The sequence below is a fragment of the Camelus dromedarius genome, chromosome 4 (assembly GCF_036321535.1).
Source record: "Camelus dromedarius isolate mCamDro1 chromosome 4, mCamDro1.pat, whole genome shotgun sequence".
Classification (NCBI taxonomy): Eukaryota; Metazoa; Chordata; class Mammalia; order Artiodactyla; family Camelidae; genus Camelus; species Camelus dromedarius.
In genome coordinates, this window is record NC_087439.1 from 32982629 (window position 1) to 32996765 (window position 14137).

The following is a 14137-nucleotide window of genomic DNA, read 5'->3' on the forward strand; positions in this document are numbered from 1 at the left end:
ACAGGACAAAGAGAAGGTGACAATAATTCACATTAGATGAGAAAAATATGGGAAGAAAAAGAAAAACTCAAAGGAGAAAAATGTTTATTAATCTATGAATTCCTGAGTTGTACTCTATGGGGAAATGTATCTTGAACCTTGCACAGTTAAACTTCACAAAATTTGGTTCCACCTTCCCTGCTTCCTTTTTTCTAATCTGCATAGTGTAAGATGACCAATATGAATGGAGATTACCTGAATAATTATTGTGAAAACTAGACTTTATAGCTCTGCCTTGGACCTCCACGTATAGCTGCCTTTACATTCATAGGAATATCTTTTAATAAGAGCATATTCTTTCACATAATGATCGCATATTCTTTCTTAAAAGGGAGATAATGTACCATCCTCACCATCTCAAGCTGGGGATCCCTGAGTAGTTTTCAGTGAGGGAACACATTATGTCAATTCATGCAAGGCAATAACAAGATGCTCCTGCCATGTGACTCTGCTTAGTTGGGTGTGATATTCAATATGTAATGGAACTTTACTGCATTACTCTTCCTTTTCTGTTTTCCCACCAATCTATTTTTTCCTAAGACACTTACTGTTTTAAAATTATCATAAAATATTGTTAAGATCATAGAGATAAATTTGCAAGATACTTGCAAGCTAAACTATTCTGTAACTCAGCTAAGGTAAAGAGAACACTCTGGCTCTTAACAATTCTCTATTGAAAACACTTTTCTGCATTCAGACAAAACACCTCAATTTCCAATCTTGAGACACTGTGAGTCTATAATGTTATAAGATATGTAGGTATCTGGGTTTTGATGAATGCAAGTCAAATGGACAAACATGATGCATATAATCTATCTGGACTAAGTCATTTCATACAATTGGTCTCCCATTTGAGAGTGCATGAATTTAGCACAGTTCAGAGGGAAAAAGAGGCCAGAATGAAGAAACATAGCTGGAAGGAAACAATATCTAAAGGATGGTGAAATGTCTTTGCTGTGCTGCTATGGAAGATGAACTAAAATTTTGATCAATAAGCAATCTAAAAGTCCACTCTTAAAAAAAAAAAAAGACTCATCTTAAAGCTGAACTAAGGGAAAAAAAGGAAAAACAGAAAGAGGAAGAAAAACCTCTCATTTTTAAATCACTGGAGTACTTTTACCCCTGTGTACTATAAAATAAGAAGGATAATTCAAATTGGTTCAGGCATGCAGAGGAGTAAATAGAAAATAACTGAAACTATAACAATATAACAATGCATATTAAATTAGCTACCCCTCCCCAGCAGCATGAATGAAAAACTATTAACCATTAATTGCAATGGAATTACCTGTTGGATGACATAAGCTACTAACATAAAGAAATTATGAAGTTGTTTCCTAAAGTGATGGCTACTACTTATTCCTGTAGAAAACTGAATCTATTACAAACATTGGAAGACAGCTATGCCAGAGTAAACTGCTTTTCCTTCAGGTTAAAATAATTTCATGGGAAAAATTCCTCAAAATATTAAGTTACCTTGAAAATCAAGTCCTAGTGCAAAATCTCCATAAGTAAATGTTAACCTCAACCTCGGTTTAGTTTTAAGTAGTACAGGATTTAAAGTAGCAATGTGTATGTAATGAAAATTAAACACTACCATATGTAGTTATGGAAAGGTGAAAATGAAACCATCAAATGTGAAAAAAGGGGTATCAATAAAGATATTTTAAACATCACCACCCCCTAAAAATCTGTGTGTATATATGAGTATATAATATATAACATTTTTGCACAAATGTAAACATACATATATACGTTATTATAAAAATGTTACACATATTATATTTGGTCAGGTAGAATATTAAGAATTTTAAGAGTAAACTATCAAGAAAGAAGAAGGATGCATTCATTGTTTATCCTCAGGCTCAGATCAGTGCCTGTTATTTTATATTGGGTCTTGTCTGGGTGATTAAGAACCCACAATATGTCCTTCACCTTATGATGTAACCAACACTTCCCTAAAAAAAGGTTTAGGTAATAAAAGCCAGGGTATAAATGACAATATTTCCTATAGATCTGATGAGCTGTAAGAAAGAGTAGGTTCATTTAAATATGTAACTTACTGGTGTTTGAGTGTTGTGCTGATTTTTATGACAGCATTTAAATTTCAGAATGATCATACGTCTTTGACACAGAAAGTAAATGTACATTAGAAGAGTATTGATTTAGGCCATGTGTATTCTGAATGGTTGAGTTCTTGGAATATTTGGATACTTTAAAAAGGGCAAAGGTAGTGTTTGATGGATTCCTGAAATTTTAATGACATATTTGCATTATTTAGTCAGTACATTCAATTGAATTCTACTGACTATTAAATAAAGTCATCCTTTATTATAGCCTATTATTAGTGTCTTGGTTGTTTTTATTATTATTAAGTAATAGGAAATGCCTGGAGGCAATGGAAAACCCACAACATAGTATAAATTAATACTAAACAATAAGATTTATAATAACTGTGAATACATGCAAAGATCAGCAGCTGGTTTATACAGATGGCCAATAAAATGTTGGAATGCCCAGAACATAAACATAAGGGGTGGCAGCAGGAGGCAGGCAGTGATTAGATAGGTGATCACTGAGGTTAGCTTTTAGTTCGAGTAGAACACTGAATTTTTTTTTCTTCTACCAGAAATTGTCTCCATGAAAAAATAATTATCAAAATGTTACGATTCACATTTCGGTGCCTATTGCAGCAGGTTTACATCAGCTTATTTTGATGGCCTGAAATTATTGCTGGAGCTCCTAAAAAAGATACGATTTAAAAATCAAGTAACCATTTAGGTAATAAGAAATCTGAGTCCATTACTTGACAGCTAAATTGAAGAACTGATATAATTTCATTTTTCTGAATTGACTGATGAAAAATGCAAACTTCCTCTCAGGGTTACAATCTGATCACTCTGAAATGCAAACCTTACAAATCTTCAATTAGCCTCACGATGTTTTACCATCATAGAGACTGGCAGTATTTTAACCTTGCTTCAAGAAATGCATTCTGATGAATATTTTAAATGAAACAAGAAAATTTACTTTCATAATTTCACTCTATGTGCCCCACCATTCTAATCTTCCTTTTTCCATTTTTGTTCTTCCCTCAACACCACTCACCACCCCACATCAGAATACACATATATATGAAATGCCCTAACATACCTTCTTCCATGAAATTGACCATGTGATTATCAGTAAAGAAAGCAGAGCACATCTACCATTTGAACCTAATCCATACACTTGACCAAATAAATCCTATCCAATAATTGTAATCTTTACTTGATGTTGTGCCATTAAGGATAATCAGTAAGAAGGTTGATCCCATGCCTAGCATCAAGAGCTGAGTACCAAAATGAAATAGTATCTACATCACAGTCAACCAGCAGTGACAACAAGCAACCGTTTTTGACAGCAAAATCCCGAGACGAGAAGAAATGCAAGTTATCGTCACTGTATCTACAGTAATTTCCAGTTTGTGACTACTGCACAAGAAAGAACTGAGGGAGTAAATGTCTTTATTTTATTTTTGTCTTGCTGTCCAAATTCTTTTTGGTTCCTCTCATTGGCCAAATCCAATCTGAAACTAGGGAAGAAAGTCCACAGATGTTCTCCACAAAAGTCAGTATCTTAGGGCATAGTTTGAGAAAGGTTAAGAGCGGAGTGTGGATCTGGAGGAACACATTGAATGTTTTCTGCATTCCTTCCTCTTTCTTCTCAGCATCTGCTCTTTTTCAGGTGAAAAATGTGTCCCTAATACAAGGGATGTGGAAATCCCATCAACTACTGTAGTCTTAAGAATTTATGTCAGTTTTATCATAGTCTCAAACAAAATCTGCCATGTTAGCAAACCTCAGTGCTCTTCACATAAGGTAGTCTAGAAAAAAAAAGTAGGGGAAAGAATTCTTAATTAACTTAAAGTATAGCTGCTATAGTCTTATAGCATGTTGCTATTCATGAGGTCTTAGATGATAATTACATATTCTTTTAGCTACAGCCATTCTCTGTGTATCCTAAGCTCAGTCAGCAGCTAGTCCACACAGTGTTCTTTACCTGGTGGTATGATCCTGTGTTACAAGCCTCTGATTGGTCTGCCTTGTTGTGTTGCCTCATTATTCTATTACCCAGCCTATCACAGAAGTGAGGTGCTCCAGAGAAATCTCTGGGTTCAGAAATAGTTCTCCTTTCCCCCGTTATGTGGCAGCAGTCTAATTTCCTATTGGTAAATAACATCAATCACCTCAACCATTATTGTGGCCCCTTTCTCTGCAGAGAAGGTTCAGCAAGTTGAGCAGCTCATGATGGCCAGGGGGCAGGCTCAATTTCCAATTTAACAGAGGCATGATTGTGTTCTTTAGTGGAAACATTTTTTTCCTTCCATGGAAACTAGTACCCTTCTACCCATAAATGTTGAGGTCATAGAGATAAGAAATTTTCCTTCAATGAGGTATTTGCTGAAAAAGGCCACTCTCACGTTCCCCCTTGTTTCTTGGACCTGTGCATTCTGTCTATAAGGGATACGACATCATACATTGGATGATGCTCTAAGGTGTATGTATAACATCCTGTGCTGACAGCTTCTCAAATCCACAAGGTATCTGTCCCCCAAGTGTTGCCCTAGTAGTCTTTAGCAGATTATTCCATTCTGTTAAAGTCTCTGCTTCTAGATGTTGAGGTCATGTGAGCAGTAGATCTTTTTGGTGAGCTCATGGTCATATTTTTTCCCCCATAAATTATTTCCCCTGGTCTGAGGTAAGATTATGTCAGCATCCAAAGAAAACAAGGATTTTGTAAGTGTACCAATGGAGGTGCTGACAGAATCATGGTCAGAGAAGACAGATTCCAGATACCTGTTTCTCCCTGCTAAGAAGACATTTTTCCCCTTAATGATGAAAAGGGTCCAATGGAATCGACCTCACACAAGTTGGTCAAGAGTGATGCCACGTGCCTGGAAAGTGCGCCCGTGGGCAGGTACAGCCACAGCTTTCTGACAGTTGGCATCGAGCCTGACGTTGAAGTCTTGCTGTCCCAGGGGCCCATCTGTGCCTGGGGTGCCCCTCCCACTGCTGCTACTTGACGGTCACAGCACTGCCCTCTGGGGCTTTCATCCGTGAAAGTGTTTCCTTTAAACCTGCATGGAGGAACGCCTGATGTCTGGGAAGATCCCCCGAGATGGGTGCGCTACTGTCCATCCAGCCTCCCCTTTCCCAGACCACAGCTCCTCGTTAATAAAGTGGTGAGTGGCGGCAGCAGCAGCCGAAGGGTGACGCCACATGCATGGCTGTGTGCTGTCTCCTGCCACTAGCAAGTTGGGTGGCCGTGACCACATCAACTGTGGTGAGAAGTTCACGTTGTCACATCTGTGCAAAGTCTTCCTCTGTGCTGTCCTGGACTGTGAGTACCTCTCCCTTTGTGCAAGCACTAGATCAACTGCAAAAAAGAGGGACAGCTGTAGGAGGGATAATTTTGTCCATGGGACAAGGGAGAGAGTGGAAGTGCTGTGGAAGTGCTCTCGGGAAGATTCCGTGGGGCCTGATTCTCCATTTTTTGTGCCCATTTCAAGGAGACCAGTCATCTACTCCTCCCTCAGACCTCCTTGCCATCAATTTTCCAATCCTGTTAAGTCCCTTACCAGCTGCCCACCCTGATAGCCACTGCTCGCACGAGTGTAGATCCCTCCCTGCAGCCATCTTTCCCGTCACATGGTGTTCAGCCACATTTCCTCTGACTTTCTGCCCAGTGGGAGGATGTTTGTTTCACCCACTATCAGGACCATCCCCGAGAAGGGCTGTCAAGTGGCTGCTTCTAGCAAGTACTAGCAGAGAGGGTAGGTTCTTATTTAATCTAGGCTTCCGTTGTCTCATCCTTCATTAACTGGCCACAGTGCAGTCCCCATGAAGTAAATTACAGCTGTGAGTGAGAGAGCAGCCATCAGCAACCCCATACAGTGGGAACCAGGGAAACAGATACCTCAGCCTCATTCATCTCCTATTCCCTGGTATCTGCCAGTGCCTTGCCAACCGGAAGTCAAAGGACAAGGGAGCCTGGATAATGTGAAATAGAGGTGAGCAACCCTTGACACAGCAGGCCGGAGATGGTGCAGAGGGAGGCCTGCTGGGCCAAAAGAAAGACATACAGCACAACTGCCATCAAAAAGCCTCACCATATAGCAGAAGATTTAATTTTATGCCTTAAAATACTTTAAGTTATTTGAGATGATCCATTTTTTTCTGCTCACAGCATTATTTTATAATGTTTTAGTTGTAGACTTTATGAAGGATTTTTTTTTTTTTTTACTTCTAACATATGGTATCGTAAGAACCTACTGAGTAACATTTGCTTCACATTTTCTGTGACTAAGAGTAGTTAATAAATTTTGAGCATTCTTGGACATTTTATGCAGCTTCATAAATAAGTAAAATGTTTACATTCAGAAATTATTTTAAAAATATGCATCTTTTACCTCAGATGTACAGTCAATGAATGCAGTGCTCTTTTTTTTTTTTTTTTTAGCCAAAGTGGGTATATTTTTGCAAACTTGATGAATCATATGTGTGATGATATATCAGATGCTAAAAGTGCATTATTGTGTATCTTAGGAACAATTTGCAATGTTGGGTTATGTAAGGGGCTTCTTTGAAATGGCATTGTTCTACTGCAGTCTTCTTACAAAGGATTTCCCAAAGCATCCTGAAGCCAAAATTGGTGCTTTTGTTTCTAAAGAATTCTTTTTTTTAACTACGGGCAGAGCTAAGGGGATGGGGAGACTCCTACTAAAAGCTGAAACTGAGGCTATTACGAGAGCCATTGCAAGCTGAGGACCTTTTAAATACTTTTAATGACAAAGCTCATTCTTAATGCAGAAGAAATAATTTCATGTTTCAGCATTATTATATTACCTTAGTGAACATTTTAAAAGTTGGGTCACTCATTTCCAGGAAATATTTATGACTGTAACATGTGCCAAACAACCTCTTACTGTACATAAGAATAGCTTCGGCTTTAATACACATGTAGATGGTTTTGTAAGGATGGTTGTGAAAAGAAAGTGGAAATTTTTATACTAATATAGGAACTTGCTTTTTTCTAAAAAGGAACCAAGAACTTTGCTATATGTCCTTGCTCAGCTGCTAAATTTTTTCTGTATCTGTAAATTGTAATGAAGTTCCTACGAGGAAATTTCCTGCTGAAACAAACCATAGTTCTTTATGGGTACCCGTCTACCTGCTGGTCATCTAATGTATATTAAGCAGCTTGCCCCCCTTCAGGAACTCTACTCGACTCTCATCCCTTCTTTTTCATGCCTCCAATATCTACTAACTACCTTGTATCTGTCACTGTAAAAGCCATGTTATATCATCAGCACTGAAAACCAGAGTTTTGGTTAATATGCAGCTGAAATCACCTTATTAGGTAATATTGAACTGATTAAAAAATACAGATGATGCTAAAGAAAGAATGTAAAAGCCTTCTAATCTAATGAACCACTGCTAGTCTCCATTGGTGACATATATTTATACATCACAGAACTTCTTTTAATGGAAATGAGTTTATTTTGTAGCATTGTTTCATGACCTCTTTTTTTAACTCAAGTATAATATGAACACCTTCTGCATAAATATTTTATAGCATACTTTTAATGACTTTGTGTTTTATGTGGATACAACAGTTTATATTGTATTTAAAATATAGGATATATAATATTTAGTATAATATGTATATGCTATATATATGTATATATGTGTGTATGTGTGTGTGTTTATATATGTGTATACGTGTGTGTGTGTGTGTGTATGTCTCAGAGAGAAATGGATAGGATATCCATTTATTTTTCCTGCATGTAAAAACACTTAATATTACTAAAATCATCTATGCCAGTAAAACTTTGGGCATATGCATATTTCCTTAGAATATATTTTTATAAAGGAATTTGAGTCATAATTTATGGGCTATGTTTCATTTTCTTTTATAGAATATTATAGAAATGTGTAATGTGGACATCTACTATAGTATATTTTGCATTGGCATATAGCTTCAGTCAAAAAAGACTGTGAAGTTATTTAAACATTTTGAAGAAGAAGAAATTATGGACAAGAAAGGCAGGTCCATGATTGTAAGGCTAATAGGTGCCGAAATTTAAGCAGCCATACTTTGTATTGAGTGATTATTGAGAACCACTTCTAATAGCTACACAAACTATTATTTTATTAAAAGTTACCATTGGGGATTGAGGAAGATTAATCATATACTCTGCTTTATTTAAATGGTGGTTTCTTTAACCATCTTCTTAGAATCTGATATGTGATCTAATTAAAACCTCTTAAGGCCGTAGTCTTCACACATTTTAGTTGTGTGCCACTATCAGTAGAAATTTTTGAGCTTGTATCAACCCGAGTATTAAATATGGGTGAGGACTAATTTTAATATAATAATAAAATATAAAAATAAATATGAAGTAGAGGTTTTGCTTTTTTAAAATATCACAATGGGTAGTTTTATACATCTTTGAGATGGAGAAAAACCTCGATTTTATTTGCTCTGTTCATCAGTCTCTCAACAGAAGAATTAGATTGTCTCAAAGTTTACATCTACTTTTCTCAACTTATTCACTGACTGAATAAAGAGCGTCAGGCCCTGGGCTGAGTCAAAGTGGAGGCAGAATACGTTGATGAGTCTTCGTAGACTAAAGGGGAAAGAACAAAGTGCACTAATAAAAACAACACTATCAGGTATAGCAGATAGGTCTCAATTTCCAAAGGTTTAGCAAAGTAGAGTGTTATTTCTCTGATACCCATTCTGCACGGGGCATAGCTGATCAGCTTCTGGCTCTCCTCCAAGTGACGATTCAGGCACCTGTGCTACTGCCTTCTTATGATGGCTCCCTGTTTTTAACACGTGGCTTCCAAAGTTGCTATTGCCAGGGAAAGGGCAAGGAGAATCGCAATGGGAAGTTTTTATGGGCCAAGCCTGGAACTGGCACCAATCATTCCTATACTCAGTTATAAGACCACACTTAACTGCAGGGAGGCTGGGGAATGTGGTATAGCTAAGTGTCCAGGAGGCAGAGAAAATGGGATAGTTCAATAGGCAGACTCACAGCCATAACATATAAACAGGCAATGATAATGGAGTGTTATGAAAGACATAATGGAATAAAGTAAAAAAGCTATAAAATCATAGAAGAGAGACCATTTAAAATTGGTGAACAGGGATTATTTCAGTCATCAGAGATGGAAGGAACTTCCTAGCCAGAGAACTATCATAAGGAAAATCAAAGAGATGAGATAAACAATAATTACAATATAGCACGGTTAATCGATAATTTCCTCATTAAATTTCCACCATTTTTTCATAACAATTCTCAAACAAATTTGCAAAGATGTATACATAAGGAAGAATATTAACTGACTCACCATTTATAACAGATTATTGAAACAACATAAATGTTCAAAGACAAAGAACTAGTTAAATAAATCATGGAAGAACCAAGCTATGCCATATTTTACAGCCATTATACAGTGGGTATGGATTCACATATTTATTTGGAACAATTTCTAGAATTAGAATTGCATTTTAAATGATAAAATAAGCATGTATGATAATGATAAAGATAAATGAAATGATAAAGTCCACTGTGAATGAATGATCATATTTTAAGTACATAAGTGTGTTTCTGAATATATTGAAATTGACCAGTCAAGCAGTAGTTTTTTTCACTTTTTTTCATCATGGCTACCTACCTACCTACCTCTCTCTCTGTCTCTCTATCACTTCTTTCTTTCTCCCTTCCTTCCTCCTTCTTTCTCTCCTTTTTTCTTTTAAATGAGCAAATATTTTACTTATCATAATAATAATATATTTTGATTTTAAAAATAAGTAAAAGACCATTTTGGAAGTCAGTGTTCCCTTGGCTCTGTGAATGATCTCTCACTTAGCTGGTGGAAAATGCTACCTTATTAATATCTAACAAGAGGCAATGCTGTCTTGGGAAACAGTAGCTAATATCTGCTGAGCTTGATCCCATTGGAACTTGCTATTTGCAACATTCATGCTGCATAAAAATCTATGCAGCATCTACATTTTACTGAAATGTAATGGGCAAAAACCAGAACACCACATATGGCCACGTTAAAAATGAAAAAAAAAAAATTATTGTCAGATATATCAGGTTTATAAAAATGCATAGTTTTTTTCTAAGGGATGGCAAATGAATTGCCATTTATTCACACATTAAATAGAATGAATTTTGTTGTTAGATATATATTAAGTTATGCATTATAATATTGATATCATAATATTGATATTTGAGGTCTATTATTATTTCTAATGGAAATGGGGCAAGGCAAAGATATACTGAGTTCCTTTATTTTAACAATAATTACCCTTGATAAACTCAGAGTCTGTAAACTGGCAAAAGAGCATGGCCCAGGGGACACTGAGCCGGAAGGCAAAATGGTTTAGATGGTGGAAGGGTCCTCCCAGTACTGGTATGATGTCCTTATCTTCTGACTCCACTACAAACACGTGTGGTTGACAAGACAAAAAGTACTGTCTCAGGGAAATTGATCTGTTAGCAATGGAGTATGAATATTCAAAGATGAGAGAGATTAAAAGTCAAGGTTTTAAATTTATTACAGTTGATGAATTGGAAGTGATAAAAGTGAGAGAGGAAGGAGCTGCAGTGTCATTGAAAAGATAGATTTTAAAGGCAAATATACAGAAATCAACAATTGGGTAGACCTGAAGATGGAAATACAATTTGAAGTAATTTTTTGGAAAGCATGACAGATGGGAAAACATTTAGATTTTGGTCGAATGTCATGCTTTTACCAGTATGCATCATGTATTAGTATGTTCTTTAACAAAATAAACCATTAGATTTAGAATTAGTTGTAGAATTGACCTACAACTTTTTTAACTCAAGTTTTTTCTAGGTATAAGATGTCTCATTTCTTTTTTTCAAACAGACAGTGCTTGTTGTTAACAGGACATTTCTGCAATTGAAAAAGTATTCATAATGCAATGTACATAAGACAATAATGGAATTAAGATGTAGTATTTCTTTTGGTAGACTGATTAGTTGGTTTATGTATATTTTGGTGGTCATTGTCTTTATCAGTGGGAATTCTATAATAAAAATAAATCTTTAATCTATGTAGTATGCACTATGTTAATGAAAATGAAATATATACTTTATGTAAATAATTCTGCTTTTATATTTCTACAAGTTTTACAATGTCATTTTGAGTAAATTATTTATCATTTTTAATTAGCTCATCATATAATTAGGAAGAAAATAACTTCCAGGATAGTACATTAATCTATTTCTGCAGTCCAAACCAGATTTGGAATTGGGATATTTCTGTCCATATTTAAATCAATAATCAAGATATAATACAGATTTAGTTACCTTCTCTATTACATTTGCCTTAAGAGTAGAAAAGCAGCACCAAAACATCAATGACAGTTCTTTTTGTTTTCTACATTGGCTGTGGAGGAGCATGGTATTTTGTAGGTATGTGGGTGGTCTTTTTGTCTTTTTTTCTTTAATGGAGAGAAGTCAACAGAAAAAGAATAGAAGTTGCTATTTACAGGTACTGGAGATCAGAGATGAAGCCACATACTAAATTGCATATCTTTTCTATTTCTTATTTATACTATTTGAAGGGAAAAAAAAACCTACTTCTAGCAATTCTAGCATTCTGTCAGGTAAGAGCCAGAAAAAGAAAAGGGATGGTTCCACATAATGATTACTTAGCATTTTTTTTTCCTCAAGCAAGGTGAAAAACACCAATAGGTCTGTTTATGCATAAGAAAAAAACATTTTGTAAGAAGCCAACTATGCATTCATTAGAGACCATTATAAAAAATATATTAAACTTTGGGGAAGAGACACTTAACCTGATATACATTAAGTTGTTATCTATTCTTCTCTAAGAAGCTGCAGATAATTAAGAAGAATAATTATATGTGCTTGCAAACTGTTTGTAGGTATAAGGATACTATTTATGACAATTTTATGTTTATTGATGGTAACACTATAAGACGATACACTTACTCTTCCACTGACAAAACTATAATCTCCATAGTGCTAAGCAAAGGAAACGGTTACAGCTCTGAAAACAATATATAATACAAATTCTTCTGTGCACCTTAAACTGATCTTTATGCCCTAAAATGATGTACTTGAGCCCTGTGTCTTTTCCACATAAAGTAAACATTAATTCTACTACCTAGTCTTGGTGGCACGGTGTTGACTCTAGTGCCTTTCTCTGCAATGTAACGTATTTTTGTTGGAATTTCATAGAGGATATTTTAAAGAACTGTGAATGGTGTGAACTCTTTTAATTTCTAAAACTTCTAATTTCAACCTCAAATTCTTTAAATTTTCTTTAATGTGTCAAGAATCAAAAATTATTTTCCCCAGAAAAAAAAATTAATCCTATTTTTTCTGGCATGAAGATTATAGACCAGAGTATGTAAAAAAAAAACTATCTATCTACCTATCTACCTACTTTATCAATCTAGATCAGTTACCCCTGTCAAGATGATACATAGATATACACATATACATAAAATATCCACAGTCAGTAGGTGGTCTCATCTAGCCTGATTATGTTCTTGACTTCAGGATTAGAAGAACCCCTAAAGGAACCATAAAAATTCTTTTTTAACAGTTTCTGTGGACTCAAAACTTAAAAAAGAAATTCTAGAGATGAAAGGTATTTTGACACCTAAGTCCAGCATCTCACCAACAGCATAAATTCACCCAAAGTCAACTCCAACAACTCCATCTGATTCTAGGGACAGTAATCTTACTACCTCCCAAGGGAACATATTATTGTTAGAATTTTATTTCTTAAATTGAGCAAAATATGCTTTCTCATAAAATTCCTGCCATCATTTCTATTTTTTGCTTCCTAAAGTGAATGAGAGTCTTTATAAGCTTTAAGATGACAATCGTTTAAATAGTTTGAGGTTGAATACATGTATCTTTTCCATTTAAAGTTTTCCCAGTTATTACCTTTTTTCTCTTTGAGAGGATTTCCAGGCTGATCACTTTTTTGATACCCATATCTGAAGTTCCCTAGAAACGCCTAATCTCTTTTGTAGTTTGCCCCATACTGTTCCAAAGTCAGGATGACCCTTCTAGAGCATAATCTACTGGAAGACCAATTGTATATTAGTACTAGTAATACCAGCCTTGATGTTTCATAATCAAGTCAGAGGAGAGTCTCCGTACTGTGTTCTATCGTAGTTTTGAGCACACTCTTTTATTACTTTAGAACTTGTATTTTATGAAGCATTATAATTTACAAATTATTTTCACATGCTTTTTATCCTTTAATATTTTATGGAAGTATAGCTAATTTAAAATATTGTGTTAGTTTCAAGTGTACGGTATAGTGATTCCGTTTTTCTTTATTGCAGATTATATTTCATTGTAAGTTATTATAAGATATTGGTTATAATTCCCTCTTCTATACAGTAAATCTTTGTTGCTTATCTATTTTATACATAGTAGTTTGTATCCATTATTCTCTTACCCCTAATTTGCCCCTTCACCCCCTCCCTTTTGTTAACTGGAAGTTTGTTTTCTATGTCTGTGAGTCTGTTTCTGTTTTGTATACATATTTTGTATATTGTATTATTTTTTAGATCCTACATACGAGTGGTATAGTATTCGTCTTTCTCTGTCTAACTTATTTCACTAAGCATCCACATTGATGCAAATGGCAATATTTCATTCTTTCTTATGGCTGGTTAATATCCATATATATGTATATGTGTATGTGTATATCTCTCTCTCTCATATCTTCTTAATCCAATCATCTGTTGATGGTCTCTTGTTACTTCCATGTATTGGCTATTGTAAATAATGCTGCTTTGAACATTGGGGTACATGTATCATTCTGAATTAGTGTTTTTATTTTTTCTGGATGTATACCCATTGCCTGATCATATGGTAATTCTGTTTTTAGTTTTTTAATATCCCTTAATTTTTAAAATATATTTTAAAGTAATCTGGGTCCTAATATTTGCCCTTTAAAGTATGTGGAAATTAAACTCAGTAAGATTAATGTATTAGGAGCTATAATAAAGCAAAACA

General features: G+C 35.1%; 1 protein-coding gene across 5 annotated transcripts in view; it reads left to right on the forward strand.

The window, feature by feature from the left end:
* GALNT13 (polypeptide N-acetylgalactosaminyltransferase 13) overlaps positions 1–14137 on the forward strand; it is a 458027-nt gene that overhangs the window by 187547 nt on the left and 256343 nt on the right. The window lies entirely within an intron of this gene.